At 60.5% G+C, this 15000-nt stretch overlaps 1 non-coding gene across 1 annotated transcript; it reads left to right on the forward strand.

The window, feature by feature from the left end:
• The first annotated feature begins 10559 nt into the window (after window positions 1-10559).
• Window positions 10560-10678, forward strand: LOC131865711 (5S ribosomal RNA). The gene has a single exon (XR_009364393.1). It is a non-coding gene; the product is annotated as a 5S ribosomal RNA (ribosomal RNA).
• Window positions 10679-15000: the final 4322 nt, after the last annotated feature.

Genomic DNA, 15000 nt, shown 5'->3' on the forward strand with positions numbered 1-15000 from the left:
AGCAATCGGGGTGTGAGGTTACGGATGCAGCATTGATAGCAATCGAGGTGTGAGGCGAAGGATGCAGAAGTGAGAGCCGAGGGATGTAGCAGAGATAGCAATCGGGGTGTGTGATGCAGAAGAGATAGCAATCGAGGTGTGCGGTGGGAAGGGCCCAGCAGCCAGAATGCATGAAGCGACGGATGAAGCAGTGATGACAACCGGGCTGTGAGGAGAGGAGGGATGCAGCCAAGAAAGCAATCAGGGCTCGAGGCAAGGGATGCATCAAGGATAGCAATCATGTTGTGAGGCGAGATTCCAAAGGCTAAACGTGAGAGGCTGCAGGGTCGACTCAGAGAGGTCTATGCATGTGAGAGGCTGAAAGCAAGGTCGACTCGGAGCGGTCTATGCATCGGGCGCGCTTGGGGCGACTACCAGTGCCAACCCCTTATCCCGCGACGCGTCCGACAAAGAGAACGTTCCAAGGCGGCAGAGGAGGTTACCAGCCGAAGGATGCAGTAGCAATAACAGGTATAGTTCCGCGGCGGCCGAGAAGACTCACCGCATAGGAATCGGGATGCGAGGCGAGGGATGCGGCGGGAAGGCCCCGACGGCTAAACGGAAGAGGCTGCAGGGCCGCCTCGGAATGGTCCAAGCATCGGATGCGATTGGGACGACTACCAGTGCCAACCCCTTATCCCGCGATGCGTCCGATACACAGATAGTTCCAAGGCGGCCGAGGAGCCTCACCGCATATCAATCGGGGTGCGAGGCGAGGGATGGGGCGGGAAGGCCCCAACGGCTAGACGGAAGAGGCTTCAGGGCCACCTCGGAATGGTCCAAGCATCGGACGCGCTTGGGGCGACTGCCAGTGCCAACCCCTTATCCCGCGATGCGTCCGATACACAGATGGTTCCAAGGCGGCCGAGGAGCCTCACCGCATAGCAATCGGGGGTGCGAGGCGAGGGATGGGGCGGGAAGGCCCCAACGGCTAGACGGAAGAGGCTTCAGGGCCGCCTAGGAATGGTCCAAGCATCGGACACGCTTGGGGCGACTACCAGTGACAGCCCCCTATCCCGCGATGCGTCCGATACGAAGATGGTTCCAAGGCGGCCGAGGAGCCTCACCGCATAGCAATCGGGGTGCGAGGTGGGGGATGCGGCGAGATGGCCCCAACGGCTAGACGGAAGAGGCCACAGGGCCGCGTCGGAATAGTCCAAGCATCGGACGCGCTTGGGGCGACTACCAGTGACAACCCCTTATCCCGCGATGCGTCCGATACGAAGATAGTTCCAAGGCGGCCGAGGAGCCTCACCGCATAGCAATCGGGGTGCGAGGTGGGGGATGCAGCGAGATGGCCCCAACGGCTAGACGGAAGAGGCTGCAGGGCCGCCTCGGAATAGTCCAAGCATCGGACGCGCTTGGGGCCACTACCAGTGACAACCCCTTATCCCGCGATGCGTCCGATACGAAGATAGTTCCAAGGCGGCCGAAGAGCCTCACCGCATAGCAATCGGGGTGCGAGGTGGGGGATGCGGCGAGATGGCCCCAACGGCTAGACGGAAGAGGCCACAGGGCCGCCTCGGAATAGTCCAAGCATCGGACGCGCTTGGGGCGACTACCAGTGACAACCCCTTATCCCGCGATGCGTCCGATACGAAGATAGTTCCCAGGCGGCCGAGGAGCCTCACCGCATAGCAATCGGGGTGCGAGGCGAGGGATGCGGCGAGATGGCCCCAAAGGCTAGACGGAAGAGGCTGCAGGGCTGCCTCGGAATAGTCCAAGCATCGGACGCGCTTGGGGCGACTACCACTGCCAACCCCTTATCCCGCGATGCGTCCGATACACAGATAGTTCCGAGGCGGCCGAGGAGGTGGGGGATGCAGCGAGATGGCCCCAACGGCTAGACGGAAGAGGCTGCAGGGCCGCCTCGGAATAGTCCAAGCATCGGACGCGCTTGGGGCGACTACCAGTGACAACCCCTTATCCCGCGATGCGTCCGATACACAGATAGTTCCGAGGCGGCCAAGGAGCCTCACCGCATAGCAATCGTGGTGCGAGGTGGGGGATGCGGCGAGATGGCCCCAACGGCTAGACGGAAGAGGCTGCAGGGCCGCCTCGGAATGGTCCAAGCATCGGATGCGCTTGGGGCGACTACCACTGCCAACCCCTTATCCCGCGATGCGTCCGATACACAGATAGTTCCAAGGCGGCCGAGGAGCCTCACAGCATAGCAATCAGGGTGCGAGGCGAGGGATGCGGCGAGAAAGCCCCAACGGCTAGAGGGAAGAGGCTTCAGGTCCGCCTCGGAATGGTCCAAGCATCGGACGCGCTTGGGGCGACTACCAGTGACAACCCCTTATCCCGCGACGCGTCCGATACACAGATAGTTCCAAGGCGGCCGAGGAGCCTCACCGCATAGCAATCGGGGTGCGAGGCGAGGGATGCGGCGAGAAGGACCCAACGGCTACACGGAAGAGGCTTCGGGGCCGCCTCGGAATGGTCCAAGCATCGGACGCGCTTGGGGCGACTACCAGTGACAACCCCTTATCCCGCGACGCGTCCGATACACAGATAGTTCCAAGGCGGCCGAGGAGCCTCACCGCATAGCAATCGGGGTGCGAGGCGAGGGATGCGGCGAGAAGGACCCAACGGCTACACGGAAGAGGCTTCGGGGCCGCCTCGGAATGGTCCAAGCATCGGACGCGCTTGGGGCGACTACCAGTGACAACCCCTTATCCCGCGACGCGTCCGATACACAGATAGTTCCAAGGCGGCCGAGGAGCCTCACCGCATAGCAATCGGGGTGCGAGGCGAGGGATGCGGCGAGAAGGACCCAACGGCTAGACGGAAGAGGCTTCGGGTCCGCCTCGGAATGGTCCAAGCATCGGACGCGCTTGGGGCGACTACCAGTGACAACCCCTTATCCCGCGACGCGTCCGATACACAGATAGTTCCAAGGCGGCCGAGGAGCCTCACCGCATAGCAATCGGGGTGCGAGGCGAGGGATGCGGCGAGAAGGACCCAACGGCTAGACGGAAGAGGCTTCGGGTCCGCCTCGGAATGGTCCAAGCATCGGACGCGCTTGGGGCGACTACCAGTGACAACCCCTTATCCCGCGACGCGTCCGATACACAGATAGTTCCAAGGCGGCCGAGGAGCCTCACCGCATAGCAATCGGGGTGCGAGGCGAGGGATGCGGCGAGAAGGACCCAACGGCTAGACGGAAGAGGCTTCGGGTCCGCCTCGGAATGGTCCAAGCATCGGACGCGCTTGGGGCGACTACCAGTGACAACCCCTTATCCCGCGACGCGTCCGATACACAGATAGTTCCGAGGCGGCCGAGGAGCCTCACCGCATAGCAATCGGGGTGCGAGGCGAAGGATGCGGCGAGAAGGACCCAACGGCTAGACGGAAGAGGCTTCGGGTCCGCCTCGGAATGGTCCAAGCATCGGACGCGCTTGGGGCGACTACCAGTGACAACCCCTTATCCCGCGACGCGTCCGATACACAGATAGTTCCAAGGCGGCCGAGGAGCCTCACCGCATAGCAATCGGGGTGCGAGGCGAGGGATGCGGCGAGAAGGACCCAACGGCTAGACGGAAGAGGCTTCAGGGCCGCCTCGGAATGGTCCAAGCATCGAACGCGCTTGGGGCGACTACCAGTGACAACCCCTTATCCCGCGACGCGTCCGATACACAGATAGTTCCGAGGCGGCCGAGGAGCCTCACCGCATAGCAATCGGGGTGCGAGGCGAGGGATGCGGCGAGAAGGACCCAACGGCTAGACGGAAGAGGCTTCAGGGCCGCCTCGGAATGGTCCAAGCATCGGACGCGCTTGGGGCGACTACCAGTGACAACCCCTTATCCCGCGACGCGTCCGATACACAGATAGTTCCGAGGCGGCCGAGGAGCCTCACCGCATAGCAATCGGGGTGCGAGGCGAGGGATGCGGCGAGAAGGACCCAACGGCTAGACGGAAGAGGCTTCAGGGCCGCCTCGGAATGGTCCAAGCATCGGACGCGCTTGGGGCGACTACCAGTGACAACCCCTTATCCCGCGACGCGTCCGATACACAGATAGTTCCGAGGCGGCCGAGGAGCCTCACCGCATAGCAATCGGGGTGCGAGGCGAGGGATGCGGCGAGAAGGACCCAACGGCTAGACGGAAGAGGCTTCAGGGCCGCCTCGGAATGGTCCAAGCATCGGACGCGCTTGGGGCGACTACCAGTGACAACCCCTTATCCCGCGACGCGTCCGATACACAGATAGTTCCGAGGCGGCCGAGGAGCCTCACCGCATAGCAATCGGGGTGCGAGGCGAGGGATGCGGCGAGAAGGACCCAACGGCTAGACGGAAGAGGCTTCAGGGCCGCCTCGGAATGGTCCAAGCATCGGACGCGCTTGGGGCGACTACCGTTGCCAACCCCTTATCCCGCGATGCGTCTGATACACAGATAGTTCCGAGGCGGCCGAGGAGCCTCACCGCATAGCAATCGGGTTGCGAGGCAGATTATTGGGAAGGGAACCCCCTGGGATGCGGCTCAAGCAGTGCCCAAAGGGACTGGAATGCGGAATCACATCGAGAGACCCAAATGCTATACGAGGGCTCAAATCGAATTATCGATTTGGCCACGACATGGACGCATCGGAACGACTACCTTTGCCGAACCACTCGCAATTGCATCCATACCGAAACCAATAGACATTTCCGTTAGAGCCCTCGCATAGCATTCGGGAATCTCGCATGCCCCTCTAAATCGACCAATGCTGGCGCTCAATGAAAATCCGAGCGCTACCACCGTTCGAGCGCCAGCATTGGTCGAGTTAGAGGGGCACGGGGGAGAATGCTCCAGTCAACACCTCCCCTATATAAGTTATTTGTCCGATTCTCGCACAACCGTAGTCTGCCTCGTCGAATCAAACAACGGTCCCAGATTCCGACTTCCGTTCCGTAGAGACCCAAAAGCTAGATGGAGGCTCGCAAGAAAGAGAGTCGGCGCATAGCAATCGGGTTTCTCGAACGTTTAGGGACCGAGCTCACTTGCGGATAGGGCAAAATCCGCCAAGCAACCCAAAAGCTAGACGGGGGCTCGAATCGAATCGCCTAGGCGGCCACAACAACGACGTGTTGGATCGACTACCAGTGCCAAACCATTCAGCAAGACTAGTCTGTGTCGAGGCCGGATAGAGATTCTCAGAGAGCGCCCGCATAGCATTTAGGAGACCTGCCGCGTCCCTCACACTCGACAAATGGTGGTGCACGTTTATAAATCCGAGCGATCCCAACCCTTTCAAGCACCAACATCGGTCGAGATAGAGGGGCACGGAGGGGGCTGCGTGAGACAACACAGTCCCCTATATAAGTTATTTGTCCGATTCTCACACATCCGAAGAATGGTCATCAAATCGGACAACAGCCCAAACTTCCGACTTCCGTCCCAGAAAGCCCAAGAGCTATCTAAAACGTTCATGGCCGGAACTCGATCGCGGCTATACCAGTCCGCCAAGCAACCCAAAAGCTAGACTGGAGCTCTAGTCGAATCACCTCTGTGGCCATTGCAAGGACGTGTTGGAGCGACTACCATTGCCGAACCATTCCGCAGGTCGAGTCCATACCAAGGCCGCATAGAGATTCACGATGAGCTCCTGCATAGCAATCAGGAGACTTGCCGTGTCCATCACAATCGATAAATCCTGGTGCAAGATTTTTGCATCCGAGCGCTCCAACCAGTCGAGCACCAGCATCAATCGACATAAACGGGCACGGGGGGAGGATGCTCGAGAACACTACCTCCCCTATATAAGTTATTTGTCCGATTCTCAAGCAGCCGAAGTCTGGTCATCGAATCGGGTCAAAGACCACAACTTCCGACTTTACCCACAATGCAAGTCATCGAATCGAACATCGGCCCCCGAGTCGGACTCCATGCGTATGTCAGGTCATCGGACCCAAATTCCGCCTTCCTGCGCATGGCGGGCCATCAATATCAACTCGGTCATCGGACCCAAACTCCGCCTTTTTGCGTATGGCACGCCTTCAAATCGGTCATCGGACCCAAATTCCGCCTTCCTGTGCATGGCGGGCCATCAACATCAACTCGGTCATCGGACCCAAATTCCGCCTTTCTGCGCATGGCACGCCATCAACTCGGTCATCGGACCCAAATTCCGCCTTCCTGCGCATGGCAGGTCATCGGACACAAATTCAGACCTCGCCAATATGCCTACGTATCGAATCGGTCATCGGACCCAACTTCCGACTTCATCCATACTGTAGGGTCTTTGAGGTTGGCGCGGTGCGCTCAACCCAGGGAGTCGACCCATCGAAGAGTGCACTTTTGGAGGGCACTTTTTGGAGGGCACTTTTCTGCGCTCCAAAGGTGCGCACTTTTGGAGGGCACTTTTTGGAGGGCACTTTTCTGCGCTCCAAAGGTGCGCACTTTTGGAGGGCACTTTTTGGAGGGCACTTTTCTGCGCTCCAAAGGTGCGCACTTTTGGAGGGCACTTTTTGGAGGGCACTTTTCTGCGCTCCAAAGGTGCGCACTTTTGGAGGGCACTTTTTGGAGGGCACTTTTCTGCGCTCCAAAGGTGCGCACTTTTGGAGGGCACTTTTTGGAGGGCACTTTTCTGCGCTCCAAAGGTGCGCACTTTTGGAGGGCACTTTTTGGAGGGCACTTTTCTGCGCTCCAAAGGTGCGCACTTTTGGAGGGCACTTTTTGGAGGGCACTTTTCTGCGCTCCAAAGGTGCGCACTTTTGGAGGGCACTTTTTGGAGGGCACTTTTCTGCGCTCCAAAGGTGCGCACTTTTGGAGGGCACTTTTGTGCACTCCAAAGGTGCGCACTTTTGGAGGGCACTTTTCCTGTGCTCCAAAGGTGCACACCTAGGTGAGCACCTTCGACCACACCTTGTAGCACACCAAACTCTGACTTTCGACTTCATCCGCAATGCAGGGTCTTTGAGGTTGGCGCAATGCGCACAACCAGGGGAGTCGACCCATCAAACCCAACACCTCCCCTATATAAGCTATTTGTCTGATTCTCATACATGCGTAGCCTGCAGGAGCAATTAGGACATCGACCCCAACTTTCGGCTTCTAAACGAAAACAAGGTCTTTGAGGTTGGTGTAATGCGAACAACTAGGGGAGTCAACCCATCAAACCCAACACCTCCCCTATATAAGCTATTTGTCTGATTCTCATACATGTGTAGTCTACAGGAGCAATTAGGACATCGACCCCAACTTTTGACTTCTTAACGAAAACAAGGTCTTTGAGGTTGACGTAATGCGCACAACCAGGGGAGTCGACCCATCAAACCCAACACCTCCCCTATATAAGCTATTTGTCCGATTCTCATACATGTGTAGCCTGCAGGAGCCATTAGGACATTGACCCCAACTTTTGACTTCTTAACGAAAACAAGGTCTTTGAGGTTGGCGTAATGCGCACAACCAAGGGAGTTGACCCATCAAACCCAACACCTCCCCTATATAAGCTATTTGTCTGATTCTCATACATGTGTAGCCTGCAACAACGATTAGGACATCCACCCCAACTTCTGAATTCGTCTGCGTTGACCGCACCAAAGGTGCACGCCTTGGTGCTCACCAAAATCCGACTTCCGACTTCTTCTGCTATGCGGGGTCTTTGAGGTTGGCGCAGTGCGCACAACCAGGGGAGTCAACCCACCGAATGCAACACCTCCCCTATATAAGCTATTTGTCTGATTCTCATACATGCGTAGACTGCAGCAATGATTAGGACATCCACCCCAACTTTTGACTTCTTAAACAAGACAGGGTCTTTGAAGTTGGTGCAGTGCACACAACCAGGGGAGTCGACCCATCAAACGCAACACCTCCCCTATATAAAGCTATTTGTCCGATTCTCATACGTGTAGTCTGCAGCAGCGATTAGGACATCGACCCCAACTTCCGAATTCGTTTGCATTGACCGCACCAAAGGTGCACGCCTTGGTGTGCACCCTGGAGTGCACTTTGGTGCTCACCTCGGTGCACACTTTGGTGTGCACCTCGGTGTGCACCAAAGGTGCGCACCTTGGAGCGCACCAAAGGTGTACACTTTGGAGCGCACCACATAGGGTCTTTGAGAGGTTGGCGCAGTGCGCACACCAAGGTGGGTGTTGAGGTGCGTGCCGAGGTGGGTGGGTGCTAGGGTGCGCTCCATGGTGGGTGCCAGGGTGGGTGCGTGCTAGGGTGGATTCCAAAGAGGGTCATAGGGTGGGTGCCAAGGTGGGTTGGTGATATAGTGGGTTCAAAGGTGGGTACTAGGGTGGGTTCCAAGGTGGGTCACAAGTTGGGTGCCAGGATGCGTGGGTGTTAGGTTGGGTGCCAAGGTGGGCTCCTGCGTGGGTGGGTGCTAGGGTGGGTTTCAAGGTGGACGCGAGGGCGGGTGCCAAGGTGGGTAACAAGTTGGGTGTTAGGATGGGTGAGTGCTAGAGTGGGTGCCAAGGTGGGTGGGTGCTAAGGTGGATGCCAAGGTGGTTCACAGGGTGGGTGGGTTCTAGGGTGAGTTCCAAGGTGGGTCACAGGTTCAGTGCTAGGGTGGGTGTCAAGGCGGGTGTCGAGGTGCCTGGGTGCTAGGGTGTGGATGCCAATGTGGGTCATAGGGTGGGTACTAGGGTGGGCTGCAATGTGGGTGCCAAGGTGGGTAACATGCTCGGTGGGTTCTAAATTGGGTGCCAGGGTGGGTGTGCACCCACCTTGCCCGAGGTGGGTGCCAAGGTGCCAGTGTGGGTGGGTGCTAAGGTGGATGCCAAGGTGGGTGAGAAGGTGGGTGATAGGTTGAGTGGTAGGATGGGTGGGTGCCAAGATGGGTCACAGGGTGGGTGCAAGGGTGGGTAGGTGCTAGGGTTGGTGTCAGGGTGGGTGGGTGCTAGGTTGGGTTCCAAGGTGGGTGCGAGGGTGAGTGTCAAGGTGGGTCACAGGTTAGGTGCTAGGATGGGTGAGTGCTAGGGTGCAAAGGTGCCAGGGTGGGTGCTAGGATGGGTCGATGCTAGGGTGAGTGGCAAGGTGGGTCCACAAGTGTCAAGGTGGGTGCCGAGGTGGGTGCCAAGTCGGCGACTGCTATGGTGGATGCCAAGGTGGGTCACGGGGTGGGTGCCAAGTTGCTAGGTTGGGTTCCAAGGTGGGTGCCAACGTGGGTGCTAGGGTGCGTGGGTTAAAGGGTGTGTCACAACGTGGGTGCCAGGATGGGTGCGCACCCACACTGGCCAAGACGGGTGCGGGTGCAAGGTTGGGTTCCAAGCCCGGTCACAGGCTGGGTGCTAGGATGGGTGGGTGCCAAGGTGGGCACCAGGGTGGGTGCACCCACCCTGGCCAAGGTGGGTCACGGGGTGGGTCCTAGGGTGGGTAACGGGGTGGGTACTAAGGTGCGTGCCAAGGTGGGTCATAGGGTGGGTGCCAAGGTGGGCACCAGGGTGGGTGTGCACCAACCCTAGCCAGGGTAGGTCACGGGGTGGTTGTCGGGGTGGGCGTCAAGGAGCCAAGGTGGGTGGCAAGTAGCCAAGTTGCGTGCCAAGGTGGGTGTCGGGGTGGGTGCCAAGGATCCAAGGTGGGTGCCAAGGAACCAAGGTGGGTGTCTGGGTGGGTGCCGAGGTGGGAGCCAGGGTGGGTCCCAAGGTGAGTGCAAAGGTGGGTGCCAGGGTCAAGGTGAGTGCCAATGTGGGTTCCAAGGTGCCAGGGTCAGGGTGAGTGCCAATGTGGGTTCAAAGGTGCTAAGTTGGGTGCGAGGTTGGGTGCGAGGGTGGGTGGGTGCCAAGGTGTGCTAGGTGGAAGCCCGGGTGGGTCGGCATCCCATGGGTGTCGAGTTGGGTGCCTGATGGGTGCTTCTTGTCAAGTTTTAGTCGTCGGGACTCATTTCGAGCCTTAGAGGTCGTTTCTTGTCCGGTTGCCCTGTCTTCGACCTGGGAACCCAATTTTGGTCCTCGGGTCCCATTTTTTTTTGTCTCGCATCCCACTTTTGGCCTGTGGCCTTTTCGGGGTCGATTCTCGTTTTGGGCATCAGAGCATGTTTCTTCTCCTAAAACCCAATATTTGTTTATTAAGTCTCGGAACACATTTTTGTTCTCGTGGACCCATCATGGGTCTTGGAACGCATTTGTGGTCCTTGGGTCCCATTTTGCATCCCGAAACTTGTGTTTTGGTGCTTGATCCCTATTTTGGGTGCCCACCTTGCACCAAGTGCGCACCCGGGGCAAACCGAGCGCCTTGGTGCACCGGGGCAAGATCGAGCGTGCACCCGAGGCGCCCCGAACATGCACCAAGGTGCACTCGGCCCACATGTGAGCGCAGGTCGTTGCGCCCGAGGTGGTGTGTGGGCACCGCGTTGCAGACGGGACACTGCACGCACACGACGCCCCCTCCAGGTGCACGCACGTAGGCCGGGCCGGGTGCACACCCGACGCCCTAGCAAGGTGCGCGCACCCGGGCAGGGCTCACACTTGGCGAACGGGGCGCACTTCGCGAGGGAGGGTGTGCACCTCGACGGGGGTGGGTGGCCGGGGTGGATTCGCACGTGGGTCGCGGTTTGCTAAGTACACACTGCGACAAGCTCATAACGGGTGCGATCATACCAGCGTTAGTGCACCGGATCCCATCAGAACTCCGCAGTTAAGCGCGCTTGGGCCGGAGTAGTACTGGGATGGGTGACCTCCCGGGAAGTCCCGGTGTTGCACCCTTTTTTAGTTTTTCGCCGGGCGTCGCAATGCTATTTGAATAAACCTTTTGCCCGTTTGCGTTCTCGTCGGGGCCGGGCCGGGCCGGGGTGCGCTGCCCGCACTACCGCGCGCGCGGGGGCGACACCGAGCGCGCACCCGAGGCGCCCCGAGCACACAGGCCACGGTGCAACCCGGGCGTTGTGCGCGCACCCCGGTGCGCCCGAGGTGCTGCGCGCGCACCCAGGTGAAATCGGTGTGCACCTCGGCCAGTGCGCGCTCGGTCGAGTCGCGCACGTTGGCCAAGGTGCACGGTGATGTTTCTTACTCTAAGGTTCCGCACCAGACGCCCGGGACAGGTGAGCGAAGCTGGGCGGGGCCGGGTGCGCGGCCGGGGCAGGTGCACGCAGCTGGAGAGAGCTTTGGAGCACACTTCGGAGCGCACCAATGATGCGCTCCATTCAAAAGTTTCCTGAAAAGGCAAAAAAAGTTGAGATTATAGAATTTCCCACTTGAGAGATTGTAAAAAAAAAAAATTTAAAATGAAGGAAACGCGGGTGCCAAGGTGTGCGCAGCCCAGCCAAGGTGTGCGCACCAAGGCGCCCACCCTGGCGAAGGTGCACGCAAGGTGCGCACCCGAGGCAAACCGGACAATTAACCCAACTTTCGACTTCGCGCGCACCTTGGAGCGCACTTCGGAGCGCTCCTTGGTGCGCACCAATCTTGGGCACCTCGGAGTGCACCATGGCGCCCACCAAGGTGCGCACCCGGGGCAAACCGAGCTCCGACTTCGTGCGCACCTTGGAGCGCACGAAAGGTGCGCACCATGGCGCCCACCAAGGTGCGCAGCCCAGCCAAGGCGTGCGCATCAAGGTGCGCACCCTGGCGAAGGTGCGCACCCGGGGCAAACCGAGCTCCGACTTCGTGCGCACCTTGGAGCGCACAAAAGGTGCGCAACCCAGCCAAGGTGTGCGCACCCCGGTCAAACCGAGCTCCGAATCGTGCGCACCAGAGGTGCACGCCATCGTGCGCACCTTGGAGCACACTTCGGAGCCCTCCTTGGTGCGCGCCGATGTTGCGCACCTCGGAGCGCACCCGGGGAAAACAATGCAATTAACCCGACTTTCGACTTCGTGGGCACCTCGGAGCGCTCTCGGGTTCGCACCTCGGAGCACACCGAGGTGCGCACCTTTGATGCGCTGCCTTCACCAATTTCCAGAAAAGGCAAGAAAACATTGAGAAGGTGTGCGCACCGAGGTGCCCACCCTGGCGAAGGTGCACGCGAGGTGCGCACCCGGGGCAAACCGGGCTCCGACTTCGTGCACGCCGCACCTTGGAGCACACTTCGGAGCGCTCCTTGGTGCGCACCAGGGCGCGCAACCCAGCCGAGGTGCCCACCCCGGCGAAGGTGCACGCGAGGTGCGCACCCGGGGCAAACCGGGCTCCGACTTCGTGCACGCCATGGTGCCCACCGCGGCGAAGGTGCACGCGAGGTGCGCACCCGGGGCAAACCGGGCTCCGACTTCGTGCACGCCGCACCTTGGAGCACACTTCGGAGCGCTCCTTGGTGCGCACCATGGTGCCCACCAGGGCGCGCAACCCCGCCGAAGGTGCACGCGAGGTGCGCACCCGGGGCAAACCGGGCTCCGACTTCGTGCACGCCGCACCTTGGAGCACACTTCGGAGCGCTCCTTGGTGCGCACCATGGTGCCCACCAGGGCGCGCAACCCCGCCGAAGGTGCACGCGAGGTGCGCACCCGGGGCAAACCGGGCTCCGACTTCGTGCACGCCATGGTGCGCACCGCGGCGAAGGTGCGCACCCGGGGCAAACCGGGCTCCGACTTCGTGCACGCCGCACCTTGGAGCACACTTCGGAGCGCTCCTTGGTGCGCACCAGGGCGCGCAACCCAGCCGAGGTGCCCACCCCGGCGAAGGTGCACGCGAGGTGCGTACCCGGGGCAAACCGGGCTCCGACTTCGTGCACGCCGCACCTTGGAGCACACTTCGGAGCGCTCCTTGGTGCGCACCATGGTGCCCACCAGGCCGCGCAACCCAGCCAAGGTGTGCGCACCAAGGTGCACGCGAGGTGCGCACCCGGGGCAAACCGGGGTCCGACTTCGTGCACGCCGCACCTTGGAGCACACATCGGGGCGCTCCCGGGTTCGCACCGGCGTTGCGCACCGTGGTGGGCACCTCGGAGCACACCAAGGTGGGCAGCGAGGTGCGCACCTTTGATGCGATGCCTTCACTAATTTCCATAAAAGGCAAAAAAAAAACGAGATTTTAAAATTTCCGTTTTGAAAGATAGTGAGAAAAAGGGAATGCTGGTGCCATCTTGAGCCCGCCCTGGTGCGCAGCCCAGCCAAGGTGTGCGCACCAAGGTGCCCACCCTGGCGAAGGTGCGCGCCCGGGCAATTAACCCAACTTCCAACTTCGCGCGCGCCAGGGTGGGAGCGCACCCAACAACCGGGCCTGGGAAGAGCCAATGCGAGAAACCCCACCAAACGCTCTGACAAAAAAAGAGGGGGCGCTCCAGTAACCCCGCTTCGGAGCGCACCCTGGGCAAACCCAGCCAAGGTGCCCACCCCGGCCAAGGTGCAGGCGAGGTGCGCACCCGGGGCAAACCGGGCTCCGACAACGTGCACGCCGCACCTTGGAGCACACTTCGTAGCGCTCCCGGGTGCGCACCTCAGAGCACACCAAGGTGGGCAGCGAGGTGCGCACCTTTGATGCGCTGCCTTCACTAATTTCCAGAAAAGGCAAAAAAAAAAGGAGATTTTAAAATTTCCGTTTTGAAAGATAGTGAAAAAAACGGAACGCGCGTGCCATCTTGAGCCCGCCCTGGTGCGCAGCCCAGGTAAGGTGCCCACCCTGGCAAAGGTGCGCACCCGGGCAATTAACCCTACTTCCGACTTCGTGCGCGCCAGGGTGGCAACCGGGCCTCGGAAGAGCCAATGCGAGAAACCCCACCAAACGCTCCGACAAAAAAAGAGGCGGCGCTCCAATAACCCCGCTTCGGAGCGCAGCCGGGGCAAACCCAGCCAAGGTGCCCACCCCGACGAAGGTGCACGCGAGGTGCGCACCCGGGGCAAACCGGGCTCCGACAACGTGCACGCAGCACCTTGGAGCACACTTCGAAGCACTCCCGGGTGCCCACCGGCGTTGCGCACCGTGGTGGGCAGCGAGGTGCGCACCTTTGATGCGCTGCCTTCACTAATTTCCAGAAAAAGGCAAAAAAAAATGAGATTTTAAAATTTCCGTTTTGAAAGATAGTGAAAAAAAAGGAACGCGGGTGCCATCTTGAGCCCGCCCTGGTGCGCAGCCCAGGCAAGGCATGCGCACCAAGGTGCCCACCCGAGGTGCACACCCGGGGCAAACCGGGCTCCGACTTCGTGCAGGCCGCACCTTGGAGCACACTTCGGAGCGCTCCTTGGTGCGCACCATGGTGCCCACCAGGGCGCGCAACCCAGCCAAGGTCTGCACACCAAGGTGCCCACCCCGGCGAAGGTGCACGCGAGGTGCGCACCCGGGGCAAACCGGGCTCCGACTTCGTGCACGCCATGGTGCCCACCGCGGCGAAGGTGCACGCGAGGTGCGCACCCGGGGCAAACCGGGCTCCGACTTCGTGCACGCCGCACCTTGGAGCACACTTCGGAGCGCTCCTTGGTGCGCACCATGGTGCCCACCAGGGCGCGCAACCCAGCCAAGGTGTGCGCACCAAGGTGCACGCGAGGTGCGCACCCGGGGCAAACCGGGGTCCGACTTCGTGCACGCCGCACCTTGGAGCACACATCGGAGCGCTCCCAGGTTCGCACCAGCGTTGCGCACCTTTGATGCGCTGCCTTCACTAATTTCCAGAAAAGGCAAAAAAAAACGAGATTTTAAAATTTCCGTTCTGAAAGATAGTGAAAAAAACGGAACGCGGGTGCCATCTTGAGCCCTTCCTGGTGCGCAGCCCAGGCAAGTTGTGCGCACCAAGGTGCCCACCCTGGCGGAGGTGCGCGCCCGGGGCAATCCGGGCTCCGACTTCGTGCACTGCATGGTGCCCACCAAGGCGCGCAACCCAGCCAAGGTGCCCACCGCAGCGAAGGTGCACGCGAGGTGCGCACCCGAGGTGCACACCCGGGGCAAACCGGGCTCCGACTTCGTGCACGCCGCACCTTGGAGCACACTTCAGAGCGCTCCTTGGTGCGCACCAGGGCGCGCAACCCAACCAAGGTCTGCACACCAAGGTGCTCACCCCGGCGAAGGTGCACGCGAGGTGCGCACCCGGGGCAAACCGGGCTCGGACTTCGTGCACGCCGCACCTTGGAGCACACATCGGAGCGCTCCCGGGTTCGCACCAG

Source organism: Cryptomeria japonica, unplaced genomic scaffold, assembly GCF_030272615.1.
Source record: "Cryptomeria japonica unplaced genomic scaffold, Sugi_1.0 HiC_scaffold_117, whole genome shotgun sequence".
NCBI lineage: Eukaryota > Viridiplantae > Streptophyta > Pinopsida > Cupressales > Cupressaceae > Cryptomeria > Cryptomeria japonica.